We start from the raw sequence: 19261 nt of genomic DNA, 5'->3' as shown, positions 1-19261 counted from the left end.
TTTAAGAAATCAAGCAGGTATGGGAAGAACATACCGCATTGATCAGCTGCTGGGTGGAAATAAAACAAACTGATGTGCACCTTATGTTATATCTGAAGTGCAACCATACACTGTCTTTTTGCTCCAACCTGGTTCCTTCCACTTGTTTGCATAATGTCATAGTTGGTCAACAATGAATTTGCACCGATTCATGCCAGCAAAGTTGTCAATGTTATTAACTATACTCCATACATTTTTTGTGATGAAAGTACAGGAGCAACAAGCCATTAATTTAGCAAATACGATCATCATGAAACACTGCATATTGTAAATCCGTCAGTGCCTCATTTCTTAACAAAATATAGGCAATGTCTCAAGTTTTTTAGCTTTGACTGAGATTCTTAATTATAAACTCTAATGTTTTTTTGTTTACCGTGGTGTTTAATCAAGATCCTCTATCAGCATAATATAATTTTCTTATACCTTCCACTCTCTTAGCACCAACCATGTGTTTGATGCAGCAATTATCTAAGCTCGTTTCTTTATGAACGACATCACTCAATTTGGCAAACAAAAAAAAGTATCCTTTTCTGAGCCAATATGTTTTTCTTTCTTTGGCTGATGCTACATCAACTAAAAGCTTTATTTTCTTAACCTGTCAGTTTAGTGAAACAGTACAAATTAACCTAGCCATGAACGGCCCAAGCCAAATCACCCAGAAATTAAATCAAGTGCCCCGTGGATTCACTGTGACAAGGTTCTGGCATTCTCTGTGACAAGAGTGTACTGACCTAAGGCCGAGATCTTCTACTGGAGCTGGTCCAGCTCTGAGTGTCACCGCGGCCTGGTTGTTAACATGCATAGTTAAGATGACAGAAAAAAAGATATGACAGAAACTGCTGCACGGCTAAGATGAAAATGCATTGCACTTCACCTATGGGATGTATATTAGTTTGCCAAGGTGAATCAAAGAGCTCGCAATAGACCAAGTGCAGTATAATTTTTCTGAATTTTATTCATGTTGCACCAGGCCATGCAAGTGCAGTAGTAACTACACAACCATCTGAAGGCATGTGTTGCTGGTTAGATGATAGACACAGTTCTGAAATAGATCTGACAATGTAGTGATAATTTTTTTATTAAAAAGGAAACAAGTTACCTCAGTGAGCTGCAAACATACTTGATCAGGAGCTCTTTTAAATTGGCATTGCAATGAGATCATCCCTAAGCTCGATGTCATTGTCGTAACACAGGGAAAATAATAAATGATGCAACCTTGTAACAGATAATATATAGAGGTTAAAGGCACAACCTTGTACTTCAGGAAACTGAACATAAACTGCTGTATTAATTCAATGGTAAAACTCTAGGGGGGGGGGGGGGGGGGGGCGAGTGAGGTGAGAAGGTTTCACTGCTAAAGGAAAAGCCACTCACTACAATGGCTCATATCCATTGTAGTTATATTTATATGCCTGTGCTTGCAATATAATACAAACGGAGGCCAAACTGGATCAAGGTAAAAGTCAGTGTACCTGCTCAAGATTATGTATTGCTCATACATCCAGGATAATGCTAAAGCATACAGTAACATCAGTAGTGATTAATATTTATACAAACCTACAACAATATCCCCATGTAATCAAAATTACTACTCCGTTAGGAATCAACTACAGCAATAGATGACAAAATTATATTAGACGATATACAAACAGCAAATCCTGTGGTCAAATTGTCCAGAGATCACAGCCAATTAATCCATATACTTTCAGTGAAACACTTACTATCTATCTTTGAAGCACCCCCTATGCTAATGCCCACAACTAACCCTGCAAAGTGCAGGGTAGCATAATCCTGCAAATTACAGGATTTAGCTTACCAAACAAAGGCATGAACCTCTCATTTCCTTACCTCTATGCTCCTCTAAAAGATCACTGACAAGCATCCAGTCTGCATCCTTATCGTCATATGTAAGGACATAATCCTGGTCTTTGAGGGCATCCACCTTTGAGCCATTAGTCAGCCTGTCTTTCCTCGATGATTTATGCAGACCACTTTGACCGTTAAAATCACAGGCTAAGTAAATATCCTTGTGAAAAAAAGACATACTGTGCAAAAACTGTTCAGTGAACGGCGCAGTACTTGTGTAATTACAAGAGGGCAATGCATCAAACAGAAGCATAGAACCGAACACCACTCACCAGTGATGAAGCAGAGCGCCATGGAGAGGTCCTTGTAGCTGGAGTACATCTTGATGTCCACCTTCCTGAGGTAGGGCGCGCCATCCATGCTCACCTTCACATACATGGGCCCGCCTCTGGACGCGGCCTCCTACGCCCGCACCTTGCTCTTGGAGGCGCTCGCGGCGAGGGTGTTCTTCCGGTAGCTCCACATGGGGGGCCATCCCACCAACTGCGCTCTGCACAGATTGACAGAACAGCATCGGTCAGCCCGCCGGGCGTCCAGTTCCAAGCCAAAACAGTAACGCCTGCGACGAATCGAAGCGGGGTCTTACTTGGCGGCCGGCGGCGCGGCGGGGGGAAGCTTGCTTGTCGTCGCTAGCCTTGACAGCGCTAGGGCGCTGGGCGGGGTCTGGGAAGGCGCGCTTGGCAGAGACGCCAGCGGATGCGGCAGCCGGCAGCGGGCCGAGGGAGAGCGTGGCCGCGACATCCTCGCAGCAGTCCCAGTTGCGGTCGGAGGACTCGGAGCCCAGCAGGCCGAGGCGGAGTGTGAGATGGGGAACCGGCGAGGAGGAAGAGGTTAGGGTCGGCGGCGCAGCCCCGCAGATCACCTCCGAGAACTTGGCGGCGATCTGGTTGCCGCACTGGCCGCCAGGATGTGCAGCCGCCGTGCCCTTCGCCCAAACCCTAGGCACGGGCGCTTCTGCGCGTGGAGGCGCTGCCGCCGTCTCGCGTTGAGCTTTCATTTTTTTCGGAAAAAAGGGGAAAACAAGGTGGAGGTGGGAATCGAACCCAGAGCGCGAGCGTAGGGACGAAGTCGCACGGATGGTTCGCTGCGTGCGGGAGGACGAGGAGGTTGACACACTCAATCTGGACCGTTGGATGTGGGTGAGCAAGGAGAGAGAAGAAATCATAAGCAATCTGGACAGTCCGTTTTAAAGATGTTGTTTTTCTGGGTATAATTTTGTGGGTGGATGGATGGGGGACATCTCAGTAGGAGACGTTTTTTGGTGTGGATTTAGCAAAGAAAAAAGTGGTGAATTAGTAGGGTAGAAGATAAAAAAAATATTTTTAGGAGCGGCTGATAAGTCTTTGTAGGGTGGTTTGGCCAGTCGCTCCTACCGAACCGTTTCTACAAATCATGTATTTATAGGGACGGTTCCCAGGCCGCTCCTACAAATCGATTTATAGGGACGGCTCATATTATCGGCCGCTCCTACAAATCAATTTGTAGGGACGGCTCGTATTACCAGCTGCCCCTACAAATCGATTTGTAGGGGCGGCTGTAGTACCAGCCGCCCCTACAAATCGATTTGTAGGGGCGGCTGTAGTACCAGCCGCCCCTACAATACCTGTTTGTAGGGGCGTGAACCGCCCCTGCAGTACGTTTTCCCACAAAAAAAATCAAATTTATAATTCAAAATCGCGTTGCCGAACGTTCCGCGACCAACGTTCCGAACCGCGTTCGCGTTGCCGAACGCCCCACGATCAGCGTTCGCGTTGCCAAACGCCCCGCGACCAACGTTCCAAACCCGAACTGCATTCGTGTTACCGAACGCCCCGCGACCAACGTTCCAAACCCCGTTCGCGTTGCCGAACGCCCCACGACCGCGACTACAAGCACAAGAGTATTATATAAACTACAATTACAAGTCCAATTTACAAGAATATATACAATCCATCATTAAATATACAAATTTCATACACATTGTTATCAACGTCCTAGAGTAGCCTTTCAGTCTCACGAAGGTGTTGGTACTGAGGATTTGTACCTAACTCAGACTCTCGGTCATGATAGGCGCCTCTGACGTGTACAATCTGGTCCAATATGAAGTTGCAAAGGTCATCGACGAGCTCTAAGAGTTGGTCATCCTTGTATGAGTCTCTTATTCCTTTCTCTTCTCTCCACTACAAGAGAACAGGTTTCGGTTTAGTATTTCATACCATGTACGAAGTTTTTATACTACGGGTGAAGGTTCAAACTTACCTTTAAGGGGTGCCTCCTGTAGGCACCGGTGTTACTCATCATAGAACATATATAGTATGCACAATGTACACTCCCAGGCTTCTGCTTGGGGCACTGTGAGTTTTGCATATGAAAATGTTAAGTAATGCTTTTGACAGCCATGTAATAGAGTACTGAAGAAGTAAGTTATACTTATCGCACATAGTGTTTTTATAGCCAGCTTTTCCTTTCTTACTGGATCATGTCTTCCATGATGATTAGTGACATAGAACCTAAATGCCCTGTTCGAATTATTTTAGCAAATACAACTTGTTAGTATCCAAAAGTGAACGTTACAAGTATGTATACAAACATATAAGCTAATGAGGATTGTCGATATGTATATGTCTTGAGAATCGATATGAAGTCTTTGTATATCACCGTGTCCCTATCTAATGAATCAAAGACCCATGCCATGCTCCTCCCGACATCGACGGCTATACAAATTCAGTGGTTGCTGCATGGATTTAATCATAGAACTAGATAAGCTCTTTTGCATCGAATAAAATATATCGAACAAAGCTTTAAGTATAGAGTTGAACTTACTCGAAGTTGTATGGTAGCCATATAGTAGAATGTTGGAGATTTTTGAAAGCCAGGGCAATATATGCCGCAACCTTAAGGGACTCTTCCCTTAGTTTCACCATACAGATGCGCTCTTTCTCCCGAAGAGTCTTTATAGCAACTAGCTCTTTGGCATCCAGTGTCCACCGTTTAGGGTAATTAAAATTTGTTTGGGCTATAGCTTGAGGGTCTAGATACCCGGCTTTCACACTTGGCATTTGTTTGACAATGTGCACTTGCATTCTATAAATCACGGCGTGGGTTAGTTACAACAAAATTCAAAGATTACATTCATATCATATCGGGAGGACAAGGACTTACAGGCACCACGTGCGAATTAGATTCATCTCTATTTCTCCCAGGTGAAAGCATGTGTGCATGTCATCGAAGTTAAAGACAGTTTTTCCGGTTGGGCTTCCAAATGTGTCGATGGGGAAGCATGCTTGTATGAGATCTATGCTCGTTGGGAGACACGCAAGTACCAATCATGGAACCTTCTCATTCCAAGTGGTAGGCGCTGGATGTCCCAGTTTGGTAGGAAGGGCTTGCGTCTTTCATATATTTTCGAGCAATCCTTTGACCATTCGATGGCATCAACATTTGAATACTACTTTGTAATTTGGTGGAGTTTGCTAGTGACGGCCTCCTCAGAACCCCGTGATGGGACTTTTTTAACTTGGTTCTCAGGCTTGAACTGGTCATGAAAATACCACTTGGACACCGACGAGACGTCTTTGATCGGAATATAAACTGGCCTTATGTTGATTGGAATCTTTTTTCGAAGTTCCCATTCAGACAAGTCCTCATCTTCTTGTGCATCACCTTCTTTAGGAGGCACTCGTTCATGTATCGGCTGTGCTTATTGAGAAGACTGTGGTATATCATCATGCACTTGCTCGGTACAAGTTAGAGAAGGTTGTGGCATCTTATCAGGCACATGCCTGCTAGGAGGCAGGGAAGAATGTGGCATCTCAGGAATGTGGTGGTCACGAGACGATGAAAATATCTCCCTAACCTCAACAACTCGCTCCAAATTTAGGAGAGGGGGAGGCGGTGAAGAAGCAGTCAATATAATGTCCCATTTGTGCCAGAGGATGAACTGCCCCATAACGTCTTTAAGTAACACCAGTCCCCCGGGAGTTGCGTAGTCTATCCTCCACTTCATGAACTCGAGCTTCACTGTATGCTCCTCGACCCTAGTGTAGTCTGACGGTATCTTATTATTGTGGTGTAAGCCACCGAGAGGATGTGCCACACCCGTTGCCACCTCCGTCACAGTGTTTTGCCGGCCGCTGAGAAACACCAAGGTGCAACTAGTTGGTTCCCGTATGCGATCGACGAGGGTTATGGCTACAGTAGAACCTTGGCTGCTAGGAACTTTCGAAGGGCTGCCAACTAATGCCAGTTCTTCCGGCGGCGTCACTAATATCCATGGCTCCATAGACAGTCCTTGCTCCTCCAGCGCCTTCGCAACTAAAGCCTTCACTTGGAGCTCAAGACTAGTCTCCCGGACTCTGCCATGTTTCTTGTACATGTGCCTATACTCTTCGAATCCTTGCTTCCAGGTCGTCCTTTTTCCTAGCCCCCTGGTGTGGCCAGTGTGCTCCTTGTTTCCCAAGCCAAGTCTAAGCTCGTCCCTCTCTCTGAAAGGATTGAATGAGTTCTTCTCCTTGTCTTCAGCATATTTTAGTATCTTTGATACTGCCTCTTGGGTCTCTGGCTTATCAAACTTAAGATTACTGCCGGATGATTCTGTACTCCTCACATATATCCAATTCCTTGAGCATACTTTCAAATTTATCACATCGATATTCCCAGCAGCTGCGGTCTCTTCGTCCATCTTTCTAAACTGCTCTTCCTTAGCATAGTAGCCACCGAGGCCTAGATAATGGTGGTGTTTGTTCCTCTTCGCCAGCTCGGTGTTATAGGCATTGAGCTCCAATGCCTCCAGTGAAGTCTTCTGAGCCACGAGCTCCTCCCATTGACTAGGAGTTATTTTGCCAAACTCGTTGAAGGAAGTTAACCCCTTTTAGATATACTTCGTATTGAGCTCTGACCTCCAATGTCAGAATGACTCTCCCATCATCCTGAAAGCATTTTTTACCAGTTCATGCTTACCCTCCGAAAATCTAAAATTGAGCTTCAACTGTCTATCCCATAGTTCATTCTTTTTATTCTCTAGTACCTCTTTCTAGTTAGGGATTGCTGAGTTTAATTTATCTCTTACTAGGGCCACAATCGCATTACGGAATCGTCCTCTTATTTCCTTTGGTTCAAGGATCTCCCCTGTTGGCCAGACTACCATTATCACATAGCATGTCTTATCTGGATATAGATTTCCTTTTCTATCCCCTCGTTTCCTCTTAGGCTTAGTAGTCGTGGTTGTGTCTTAAGGTCGTGGAGCAGAGGCATTGTCCCCGTGGAGGCTTTATCCCCGCCGTAAAGGTCATTGTTCTTGTATCGGCTGGTCCCACACCAGGGACATTTATCCAGTGACTTAAACGTTTTGCCACGAAAAAGTATACAGTGGTTGGGGCATGTATGGATTTTTTCAACCCCCATTGTCAATGGACTTATGACCTTCTTCGCTTGGTATGTGTTGGTGGGAACTGAGTTTGGTTGTGGCAGCACCCATGACAGGAGATGCAATAGATCATTGAAACTATAGGCTGACCAGCCATACTTAGCCTTTAGGATGAGCAGCTCAAGCACAAAATGTAGTAATGTCCAATGTATCGGACAACCTTTTTCAACACCATACACAGTCTCCTTCGATGCTTTTGTCACCCTTTCCAAATTTTCTAGACCTTTCGAACTATTTAGTAAAATCTCTGGTCCAAGGGTTCGAATCATGTCCTCCAAATCATCTTCATCCCCGATACGTGCTCCACCATCATTATTGGCGCCACCTTTGTCGTTACCATCCCAAGCATCAGCATCACCACCTTGTTCATTGCCAAACTTAAAATTCATTCATGCCTCAAGCTCTGCTGAATATTGGGACAGGGATTCTATGGTTTCGTCGTCGTATTCGTCATCATCCTCATCGTTAACAATAACTGTTTCACCATGATGAATTCACACTGTGTAGTCCTCAATAAATTCTCGCATAATCAAATGTGGTCTGATGATAGTCACATCTATCCATGCCATACGGTTCTTGCAATCTTTATATGGGCAAATAATTGTATCCTTATTTTTTTCAATGTTGTTGCATGCTTCTTTACGGCTTCAATAAATTTATCCACATCTTCACAGAAACCTGCCTTGAACCTTAATGAACCATACATCCAAGAGTTCATGTACTTCATCTTTTACAACAACAACAAAATAAATATTATAGGACTACTTATTCAGATATATATAAAAATAAAATAAATTAATAATTACTTGAGAATAATTGTATATACTTTAGATATATATGAATATAAATCTAATATAATTATATGAAGCATACAAACACACCATGGTAGAGGAAAATTAATTAATGGCCCATTTATCTATAAATAATTAAAATACATATTTATTGATTACAATAAATAATTTCAAAGATAATAATTAGCAACAATTATACTTTACCCAATATCTTTCATACAAACCATAGTCCAATTTTATCAAACATAAATTTACAAAATTAAAATTAATAAAAAAACCAAACCCTAGATCTAGATCCACATGCTCATAAAACATCCATAAAACTAACTAATTGTTCACTAAAATCAAGAAACATGGACCAAATAAGGGTATGATCTTGTTTTCCTCCTTAATTTATCCTAGTACATTTAAAACTTTGGTCTAATTGGCTTCATAAGTAGCTCAAGCACCATAGAAGAGAGAGAGAAACAAAACTCTAATTACTCACTAACCAACCATTAAAACTTATAAAAAAGTATGGAATATTATTTTCTTACCTTCTACAACCTCTTCACAAAAAAATTTGAGATCAAAACCTTTTTCCTTAGTAGAGCAATTTTTGGGAGGTGTCCAAAGCCTCTCCACCTTTTTTTCACGGATTGGAGTGAGTGACCCGAGGAGAAAGAAGATGTTGCAGCTGTATTGTATGTGGGTTATTTGTAGAGGCGGCTGGTGATTAAGCCGCCCCTACAAATCGGAGCTATATATACGGGGGCATTTGTAGGGGCGGCTCAATCACCAGCCGCCCTTACAAATAGTAACTCTAGGGACGGCTGGTGATTGAGCCGCCCCTACAAATCAGACCCAGCCGCTCCTGCTGTTCCATTTGTAGGGGCGGCTGATGTCTGGACATCCGAGCACGTCACTGTAGAGGCGGCTCCATCACCAGCCGCCCCTACAAAAAATTTGAACCGTTGCTAAAAAATATTTTTTAGGTAGTGCCTACTACGGAGAATTTATCCCGTCTCCGTCCCCGTTAACTGTCTCGGATATAGATTCTTGCCCATCCCCGTACTCATCGGGCATCGGTCGGGTAATAGATACCCGACGGGTACTGCATACCCGATAAAAAAGGACACTTGGGGTCGTAACTTTGTAATCGGAGACGTTTATTCTTCACCCGGGTATAAGTGTCGGAGTCTCGGAGATGCCGAGGAGAAGGAGCGAGGTTGCGAGGAGGACAAGCAAAGGTGGCAGAGAGACCGAACTGAGGAAGCGAGGGGCATGAGCGATCGTGAGGCAGGCGTGCTTGTGCTGCTGGCGGAGATGATGAGGAAAAATTGAACTAGAGTTCCTAGAACACACAAACTATATATATATATATATATAAGGCTATTCTGCAGCTGGCCATAGAATAACTTATTCTATAGTCACCTTGATTTACGATAATGTTTGTACCAATTTACGATAACATGAATATGCATTTACGATACTTGTGTTACTACAACTGACGGTGATATTTATCATAATGTTATAGTAAATCACTTAGTAAGAAGTTACTGTAGTCTCGTAAATTAGCATAGTAACTATCGTAACTCAAAGTGGCCACAGAATAAGTTATTTTATAGCCAGCTGCAAAACAGTATATATATATATATATATATATATATATATATATATATATATATATATATTTGTTCAGATTTGGACCAAAATACCTATGTTGAGCTTCTTTGGACCTAATACTTGCATGACAGCTCAAATAGTCGGGTTCGCTAACGAGTAACGGGGACGGGTAAGCAGGGAATGTTCCAGTACCCGTTATACCCGTCGGTGATGAATTCTTGTCCATTTAGATACCCGCGGGTAAAGATATAATCTCATCCTTATCCCCTAATGGATCAAATACCCGTCGGATATCGGGTATCGGGGCACGTTACCATCTTTAGTACTTCCTCTGTTCTTCAGTTTCGCGTTCTAGCAGTCGAGCTTGCTTTGCTTGCTTGCTGACTAAAGCAGCTGATGATGAGCTTGCGCTCTTATCTGGTTCTTTCTTTCTTTCTCTCTCGCTGCTCTCGGCTACAGATACGTCAACATCGGTGCGCTAGTCTCCCGACTTCTTCAGCTACTTGTTGATACCTTTTCTTTTCTTTTCGGACGATAAAAAAAAATCTTCAATTGAACTGAATGGGTTATTAACTTATTATTACATGTGTTCTTGTTCGTCTCTCTCTCCCCATCTCTCAGATGACTGCTGGGCAGAGCCACAACGTGATGCTAAGGTACATACAAGCGATGCTTCAAGTCTGAACTTAACTGAACTGAATAGCAATTGGTGCTAAGCAGTAAGCACCTGATCCGGGCGTTGCAGGGGAATCTGGTGGCCAACACCAAGACGTTCCTGCACGGGATCAAGGCGCTGGCGGATTACGTGCACAGCAAGGGGCTCAAGCTGGGGTCTACTCCGACGCCGGGTGAGATTGAAGAGAAACCTGCTTCTGCTTGCCCACACCATTCATTCGGCCTGTTCGTTGGTTGATTTTTGGGTTGGTTTAAGCTGGCTGGTTCTGATTTAATATGAGAGAAAAATACTGTTGGCTGGCTGGTTTGGGCTGGCTGAAATCAACAAACGAACATGCTGATTAACCCGAGGGGAACGAACAGCTTGCTTGCCCCTGCACTTGTTTTTCAGTTTTCACCACCACCGTCTCCGTCTGTGTAACAATTGTCTCTGCAGGTTCCAGACCTGCGCCAAGGTCCAGCCCGGGTCCCTCGGCCACGAGGAGCAGGACGCCAAGACCTTCGCGGCATGGGTGAGTTAAAAGGCAGCATCTGCCCCCATCGGAAACCATTTTTTTCAAGGGAAGATCATGTGTGATTTGCGACCTGTTCATTGGCTGTGTCGACGCACGCAGGGAGTGGATTACCTCAAGTACGACAACAGCAACAACGGCGACCTCAGGCCGCTGGAGAGGTCAGACAGTCAGACACACACATGCCCTCCTTCCCTGAGCCCCTCCCTGTCCATCTGAACATTGTTAGTTGATCTCCATCAATAGGCCCAACGGTTTATTGGACCCTTATCTCTGCTCCCTGATCGGGGGAGCCCAACCCTAATACGGTTGGTGGGCCTCTGTCGCACAGCACACATAAAAGGAAGGTGGGGATCAAGGCTCGGTTGATGAGGTTCACTGGAGCCGCCATCCCACCTACAGAAAACCCTAATCCGATCCTAAAGAAGTGCTGCCAGCGACGGGATGTACCCACCAACCTCACCGTCGCGCCTGCAGGGTCTCCGCCGTCACCCCTGCAGCGTTACCGCCGCCACCACTGTACCTCGCCACCGAGCCGGGGCTGCCTCGGCACCGGTGTCTACGAGGTCACGACGCTACTGTCCCAGGGCGACTAGAGGAACCCTAAAGAAGAGGTCGTCTCCGGATCTACGAGTTACACAAAGGTACACATTCGATTCTAACAATGGTACCAGAGCTAGGTTGCCTCTGTGTAACCCTAACCCTAACCGGGTAAAAGAAAAGGGAAAGGACCGGGGGTGGCGGACGTCACTGGAACCTCGGTCACCACCGCCACCGCGTGGGGAAAGAAGCCGCACCGTTCGACGGCGCACAACAAAGAACAGAAAATATCAAATCCAGTTTGGATCTGACAAGAAAGAGTGTTCTTCCCAACTCTAACCCTAACTCGCGTGAGAAAGAAGAAGAGTGGGTTCGGATTTGGCCGAACCCTAAGACCTAACCCTAGATCCCCTTTTTCGGGTGAACAAGCGAAAAGAAAAAGAACAAAGAAAAGGGGTCGGCACACGAACCCTAACCCTAATTGGTCAAACAAAGAAAAGCAAACAAGATCTAGATCCGATTGGGGAAGAAGAAGAGAAAAGAACAAGGGTCGGAACCCTAACCCTAACCCTAGTTTCCCATTCGGATGAACTCCGAAAAGAAAAAGAAGAACAATACAAATCCGAAGGGGGAAGGGGTGGATCTAACTCGCCGTGCGTCGGGATGTCCCTTCGCCGGCGCGGGAGAAGAAGCCGAGCCGGGGAAGCTGGCTCGCCGGGCTCGGCCAAGGAAGCGTCGCGGCCAGGCCGCTCGACGGCAGCGTGCTCACCCGTTGGGGAGCACGCGCGCCGGCGAGGGGGCCGGCGACGGCGCCATGCCTCGCTCCACTGCCCGCTCATTCGCCATCTCGCTCTCGGTCGCTCTCGGTTATAAGCTGCGCTGTGAAGAGAGAGAGCGGTGAAGACAGAGAGAGGAGAAGGCCGAATGACCTAGGGTTTCAGGTCGGAGGCCGCGGCCGCGGGTTTTGTTGGCGCGAAATCGACGCGCAGCGGTCGATCTCCATCGGACGGCTCAGATTGAGCGGGCAGGCTTTCAGCCCAGGCGGGTGAGCGCGCCGCGGCGCTTTGCTGGCCCAGGCCCATGTTGCAGCCCAGGAAGGCAGCGCGCGCGCGAGAAAGATGGGCTGGCCTGAGAGTAAGGCTTGGCCGAACTGTTGCCGGGGTTTTGAGCCCAAAACGAAGGAGTCTTTTTCATTTTTATTTCCCAGAAAAGTTTTTACTTTCTGGAAAATTGAAAATGCAAATTGGCTCAAAAGAAAATATAGAAAAGATAATTTTTCCCTATGGGTAAAATTCAAGAAATTGAGTATATGTTTTCCGCTGCTAAAGAAAAAGTATATTCTCCAGTGATTTTGAACCGACGTGATATTTAACTGGAGAAAAAAAAAGTTTTTCCAGTAAATGTTTATTTCCTTAAAATTGATTAATGGATTAAAGGAAATAGAAAAAGCAATTTTCCATGTGGGTAAAATTCAAGAAAAAGAGGATTTTTCCACAGCCAAAGTAAATATGTTGATTCTCTAGTTATTTTTGAACCAATGTGGTATTTAATTGGAGAAAAAGTGATTTTTTCCGCTGCTAAAGAAAATGTTGATTCTCCAGTTATTTTTGAACCAATGTGGTATTTAATTGGAGAAAAAGAGTTTTGACATGATTATGATGTTGTTATTTTCTCACCAACGTTGTTAATAACAATATCGTAATTTTAATAATTTATGCATTAATTCTACTTCTACCCAACGGTGATGTAGAATTAGTGTATAAGAAAAGTTGATAATTTTAATGATTTATGCATTAATTCTACTTCTGTCCAACGGTGATGTAGAATTAGTGTATGAGAACAGTTGTGAAAGTTAATGATTTATGCATTAATTCTATTTCTGCCCAACGGTGATGTAGAATTAGTGTATAAGAATAGTTGTATGTTTTGATTTTGACCAACGTTGGAATCAAGGCATGCAAATGGTGTTAATTTTATGTTAAGAAAAGTTTTGACCTGGTTTTCATCTTATCTAAGGTGGACTGGGTAGTCACCTCACCGTGTTCCACTGAGTTTGTGGCACCGGTGAGGGAGACAAAAGAGAATGATGCCACTTAGGCAACTAAAGAGAGGGATTTTGAATCCCAAAAGATAGTCCTATGACTTTTGTGCATAGGAAGTGGGTCACTGTCAACAAGAAATGTTTTGGCTGTGATAAAGAACATGATTGAACCTGCAATTGTGGGCTCAATCCCAGAGTGTGATACAGTCACCGAGTACCTCGATAGAATAAAGAGTCAGTTTACTGGCTCTTCAAAGACATGCTACCCAGCTGATAAAACAGCTGGTGACAGAGTGTTACTCTAGAAATGTTGTCATAAGAGAGTTCACGATGCGTTGTCGAAATTATGGCACTATCGTTTAGGCCATATTTCGAGGGGGAGAATAGAAAGAAAAAGTTAAGAATGATATTCTTCCTCCATTAGAGCTATCAGATTAAGAATAATACAGGGAATGCATAAAAGGAAAGTATGTAAAGAAGATTAAGAAAGATGCCAAATGAAATGCAGGAATTTATAGATTATTCACACAGACATTTGTGGTCAGTTTCCTGTAAAGAGTATGGATGGAAATGATTCGTTCATAACATTCACAGACGATTACTCCTGTTATGTCTACATTTATCCAATCAAAGAAAGAACAGAAGCATTGGATAAATATAGATATTTAAGGCAAAAGTTAAAATCCAACGCAATTTAAAGAGAAAGATAGTCAGGTCTGACCGTGGGGGAGTACTACGGTCGGTATACCCTAAAAGAATGGCATAGTAGCCCAGTATTCTACACCGGGCGAACCTCAGTAGAATAGAGTAACTAAAAGAATCAATCGTACCCTGATGGATATGGTGGGCAGTATGATAAGTTACTCCACCTTATAGTTGAGTCTATGGATGGAGGCGTTAAAAACCCCATTCATATTCTCAAAAGAGTACCAAGTAAGTCGGTGCCCAAAACACCGTATGAGTTGTGGACAGAAAGAGTGCTCTCACTAAACCACTTGCGTGTGTGTGTGGGAGCCCTGCTGAGGCTAAAGTATTTAACCCAAACATTGGGAAGTTAGATCCCAAAACAGTAAGTTGTCATTTCATTGGCTACATAGAAAAATTAAAAGGTTTTCGTTTTCTACTGTCCAGAGAGACATACAAAGTTTATGGAAACGAGACACGCAGCCTTCCTAGAGGATGAATTGATGAGGGGGAGCATGGTAGCTCGAGAAATTGACCTTGAAGTGAAGCGGGTGTATGCGCCCACTCTAATAATTTATGAGCCAATTTTCTCACTACCTACTGTCACTACACCGACAGTGCTAGATACTATGGTGCTAGCACCTATTGTTATCCCACCTGTGGCAACAATGAATGACGATGAGGAACCTGTTCTTCAGGATTCTATAGAACCTATTGCCACACATGAGGGGGATCAACAACAACCTCAAACAGAAGATGTGTCAAAAGTAGAGGCCCCTAGAAGGTCTCAAAGAGTTAGAAAATCAGCTATTTCTGCTGATTATGAAGTGTATAACACTAAGGAATTTTAAATGGAGGATGATCCCACCTCATTTGAAGAAGCCATGAGAAGTGATCATTCATCAAAGTGGCTTGAGGCCATGGAAGATGAAATGAAATCGATGAATGCCAATAAAGTTTGGGATTTGGAAATAATTCCTAAAGGAGCCAAAACAGTAGGTTGTAAATGGGTCTACAAAACAAAGCTTAACTCTCAAGGGAATATAGAGAGATATAAAGCGTGACTTATGGTAAAAGGCTTTATGCAGAGAGAAGGAATTGATTACAATGAGACCTTTTCTCTAGTCTTATGTAAAGTTTCCTTCAGAATCATAATGGCATTAGTGGCACATTACGATTTAGAATTACATCATATGGATGTAAAGACGTCATTTCTCAACAGAGACTTAGAGGAAAATGTTTACATGGCACAACCGAAAGGTTTAGTCATGGAAGAAAAAGAATGAATGGGATGCCGCCTAAAGAAATCCATTTATGGATTAAAACAAGCTTCAAGACAGTGGTACTTGAAGTTTGATCAGACAATAAGGCACTTTGGGTTTTAAAGAAAATGTAGAGGACAATTATGTCTATATAAAGTTTAAGAATATGAAGTTTATCTTCCTTGTCCTATATGTGGATGATATCTTACTTGCTAGTAGTGATGTCAGTCAACAACTGAAGACAAAGAAGTTTTGTCCTCAAAATTTTGATATGAAAGATCTTGGAGAAGCCTCGTTCGTTCTAGGGATCGAGATTCATCGAGATAGAAGAAAAAGGGGTATTAGAACTGTCACAAAAGGCATACATAGAAAGAATCTTAAAGAAATTCAGTATGCACAAATGTAGTCCCTCACCTGCTCCTATAGTTAAGGGCGACAGATATGGGGATTTTCAATGCCCCAGGAACTAATATGAGCTCAATCAAATGAAAGTGGTTACATATGCTTCAGCTGTCGAAAGCTTGCAACATGCTCAAGTATGTACGCGCCCTGACTTGGCATTTGTTACCGGATTTTTACTTAGCAGATTCTAGAGCAATTCTGGAACAGAATACTGAAATTGATAAAGAAAGTCTTGCGTTATTTGTAAGGAATGAAAGGCCTCATGATGACGTATAGAAGATCTGATTGACTCCACATAGTGGGATATTCAGATTCTGATTATGCAAGAGTGAATATATATCTAGACGTGGATTTTCTATCATCTCGCAAAGAGGAGTTATTTCATGGAAAAGCTCAAAGCAAACTATCACTACATCGTCCACAATGTATGACAGTTTGTAGCGTGTTATGAGGCAACGGGCAGGTGAACTGACTAAAGAAGTTCATATCCGGTTTAAAGGTGGTTGACGACATCTATAGACCACTAAAGTTATACTGCGATTATAATCTGACAGTATAGGATGCTCACAACATAAGTCAAGTGGTGCTGCCAAACACATTAACATAGAGTATTATGTTGTGAAAGATAAAGTCCGGGATCAAGTCATAAGTCTTGAGCATATAAGTACAGAAAAGATGCTCACGGATCCGCTTACAAAAGGCTTACCACCCAATATGTTCAGAGAACATGGTGTTCAGAGAACATGTAGCTAGCATGGTTTTAAGGGAAAGCCTAAAATTCCTGGACAAAAGAAGGCCCAAAGATAAGTATCTATTTAAGAGCAGAGTAGTGTGTTGTAGCTGCTAAGTCTATCGGTAATGGACCGTGACGATGAGACATGCTCTATGCGCTAATCTGTAATGGAATGAACAAAAGTAAATGATATGAAATTGAAAGATGGAATAAGATCAAGGGGGAGAATGTTAGTTGATCTCCACTAATAGGCCCAACGGCCTATTGGGCCCTTGTCTCTGCTCCCTGATCGGGAGAGCCCAACCATAATACGGTTGGTGGGCCCCTGTCGCACAGCACACATAAAAGGAAGGTGGGGATCAAGGCTCGGTTGACGAGGTTTACTGGAGCCGCCATCCCACCTACAGAAAACCCTAATCCGATCCTAAAGAAGTGCTGCCAGCGACGGGATGTGTCCACCAACCTCACCGTCGCGCCTGCAGGGTCTCCGCCGTCACCCCTGCAGCGTTACCGCCGGCACCACTGTACCTCGCCACCGAGCTGGGGCTGCCTCGGCACCGGTGTCCGCGAGGTCACGATGCTACTGTCCCAGGGCGACTAAAGGAACCCTAAAGAAAAGGTCGTCTCCGGATCTACGGGTTACACAAAGGTACACATCCGATTGTAACAAACATCTCCCTGATCGATGGTAATGGCATCATCACATCGGCATGTGACTGTCTGAGGTACTTCAGGCAGCCGAGTAAATGTACGTACTACCTGACAGGTTTTGTGGCACGTGAACAGGTACCCGGAGATGAGCAGAGCACTGATGAAGGTGGGGCGGCCGATCTACTTCTCGCTCTGCGAATGGTACGGTAACCAGACGTCTCTTGATCACCATGATCGGTTTCGTGCCGAGTGAGTGACTCTGACTCATGCCTCTCGCCTTGCCGGGGATCGATCGCTAGGGGCGACATGCACCCGGCGAAGTGGGGCGCGGCCTACGGCAACAGCTGGAGGACCACCAACGACATCGCCGACACTTGGGACAGGTCAGAACATCGACCTCTGACTCACTGCTTCTTGCGTTGCGGCCTCGCCGTTGTCCTGTCCTGTCCTGTCCAGATTGTTTGCTTCACTGAGAGGATAAGGATATGATACCTGTCGTTACCGGCGTTCTTCCAGCATGATCACCACGGCGGACCAGAACGAGGTGTGGTCGGAGTACGCGCGCCCCGGCGGATGGAACGGATCCTAGTTCCGACGACGTGTTTCATGTTCATACTTCTCCGGTGGTTTGGCGTGCAGATCCGGACATGCTGGAGGTGGGCAACGGGGGCATGACCAACAGCGAGTACGTCGTGCACTTCAGCCTCTGGGCGATCTCCAAGGTGAGACTGCAGGCGCACATACCTGCTCTCTGCCTCTCTCTGCATCTTGGTACAGTACAGACAGAGCATTTGGGGCCAGTTAGAGATCTTGTCTGAACTTGTCCGGGCCTTTCCAATGAATGTGTGCAGGCGCCACTCATCATCGGCTGCGACGTGAGGCACATGTCGCAGGAGACGTGCGACATCCTGGCCAACAACGAGGTGATCGCCGTGAACCAAGGTGAGCGCGCCGAGCGTGACCAGCAGCATTCCCATCCCAGTCGTTTCAGTTTACTGACGGCGAGGCGATGGACGGTTCCTGTCCTGTTTGGGCATGCGATGCGATGCGTTGCGTTGCGTGCAGGGGAAGAAGGTGCGGATGGAGGGCAGCAGCGAGATCTGGGCGGCGCCGCTCTCCGAGTACCGGACGGCGGTGGTGCTCCTGAACCGGCACGCCAAGGACGAGGCCACCATCACCGCGCACTGGGACGACATCGGCCTCCCCGCCGGCACGCTCGTCGATGCCAGGGACCTGTGGCTGATACGTAAGCGCTGAGCATACGCATGGGCGAATCGGTCAGCGAACCAGCGAGCCTTGGCTGACACTGACTCGGGTGTCGTTGTTGTGTGTGGCAGCACGAGACGGTGGACGCCACGTTCACGGACAAGATGAGCTTCGACGTCGCGCCGCACTCGTGCAGGATGTTCGTCCTCAAGCCCAGGATCCACATCCAGTGAACTTCACTACACCACGCCGCATACGGCAGGCGACATCACCACTGGTTGATACCATAACAGGCGATTCATTTGTACTGCAGGCTGATTGCATACACGTGGAATCAATCACCAAAGAATGTTTCTTGTTCCTTTTATTGTGCCGTGTCCGTCTCTTGGGGAAAGATGCTCTCGACTCAACGGAGACACTGGGCCCTCATGGTTAGCCTATCGGCACGCTGTAGCGGACCAATGGAGAGCAAAACGCCGCGCAGGCCAACTGGGAACCGAAATCCACCGCACCGGCCCAGGCAGGTTTCTCATCCCAAACCAAGCGGACTGCATCGCGACGTCAGTTTGGTGTCCCTACGTCCGGCGCCCAGTTGAAGCAATATTTTGAATTATGTTGTATATCGTATGGAATCCAGCAGTTTGAGGTGGATGTGTATCAAAACCACCCGATGGTGGAAGGCACGCACCACGCTGGCAGGCAATCAGGACAGGTTGGTGGCGCTTCTGGCATTTTAAGCAAAGACATCAAAGGTGAGGTATGTATGATATACATGAAGAGAAGTGAAGAACCCCACTGCGTGTACAGGCATTCCGGCCGGCCGGACCATCACTGATCAGAGCATGCTTCC

The 19261-nt window shown here is 45.4% G+C and overlaps 2 pseudogenes; one reads left to right on the top strand and one right to left on the bottom strand.

The window, feature by feature from the left end:
- Positions 1–202: 202 nt before the first annotated feature.
- On the bottom strand, positions 203–2902 carry LOC136536574 (auxin-responsive protein IAA5-like; annotated as a pseudogene).
- Positions 2903–2981: 79 nt separating this feature from the next.
- On the top strand, positions 2982–18884 carry LOC136536572 (alpha-galactosidase 1-like; annotated as a pseudogene).
- Positions 18885–19261: the final 377 nt, after the last annotated feature.

Source organism: Miscanthus floridulus, chromosome 2, assembly GCF_019320115.1.
Source record: "Miscanthus floridulus cultivar M001 chromosome 2, ASM1932011v1, whole genome shotgun sequence".
NCBI lineage: Eukaryota > Viridiplantae > Streptophyta > Magnoliopsida > Poales > Poaceae > Miscanthus > Miscanthus floridulus.
Note: the sequence above shows the minus strand (reverse complement) of the source record. Positions and strands in the feature narration are given on the sequence as shown.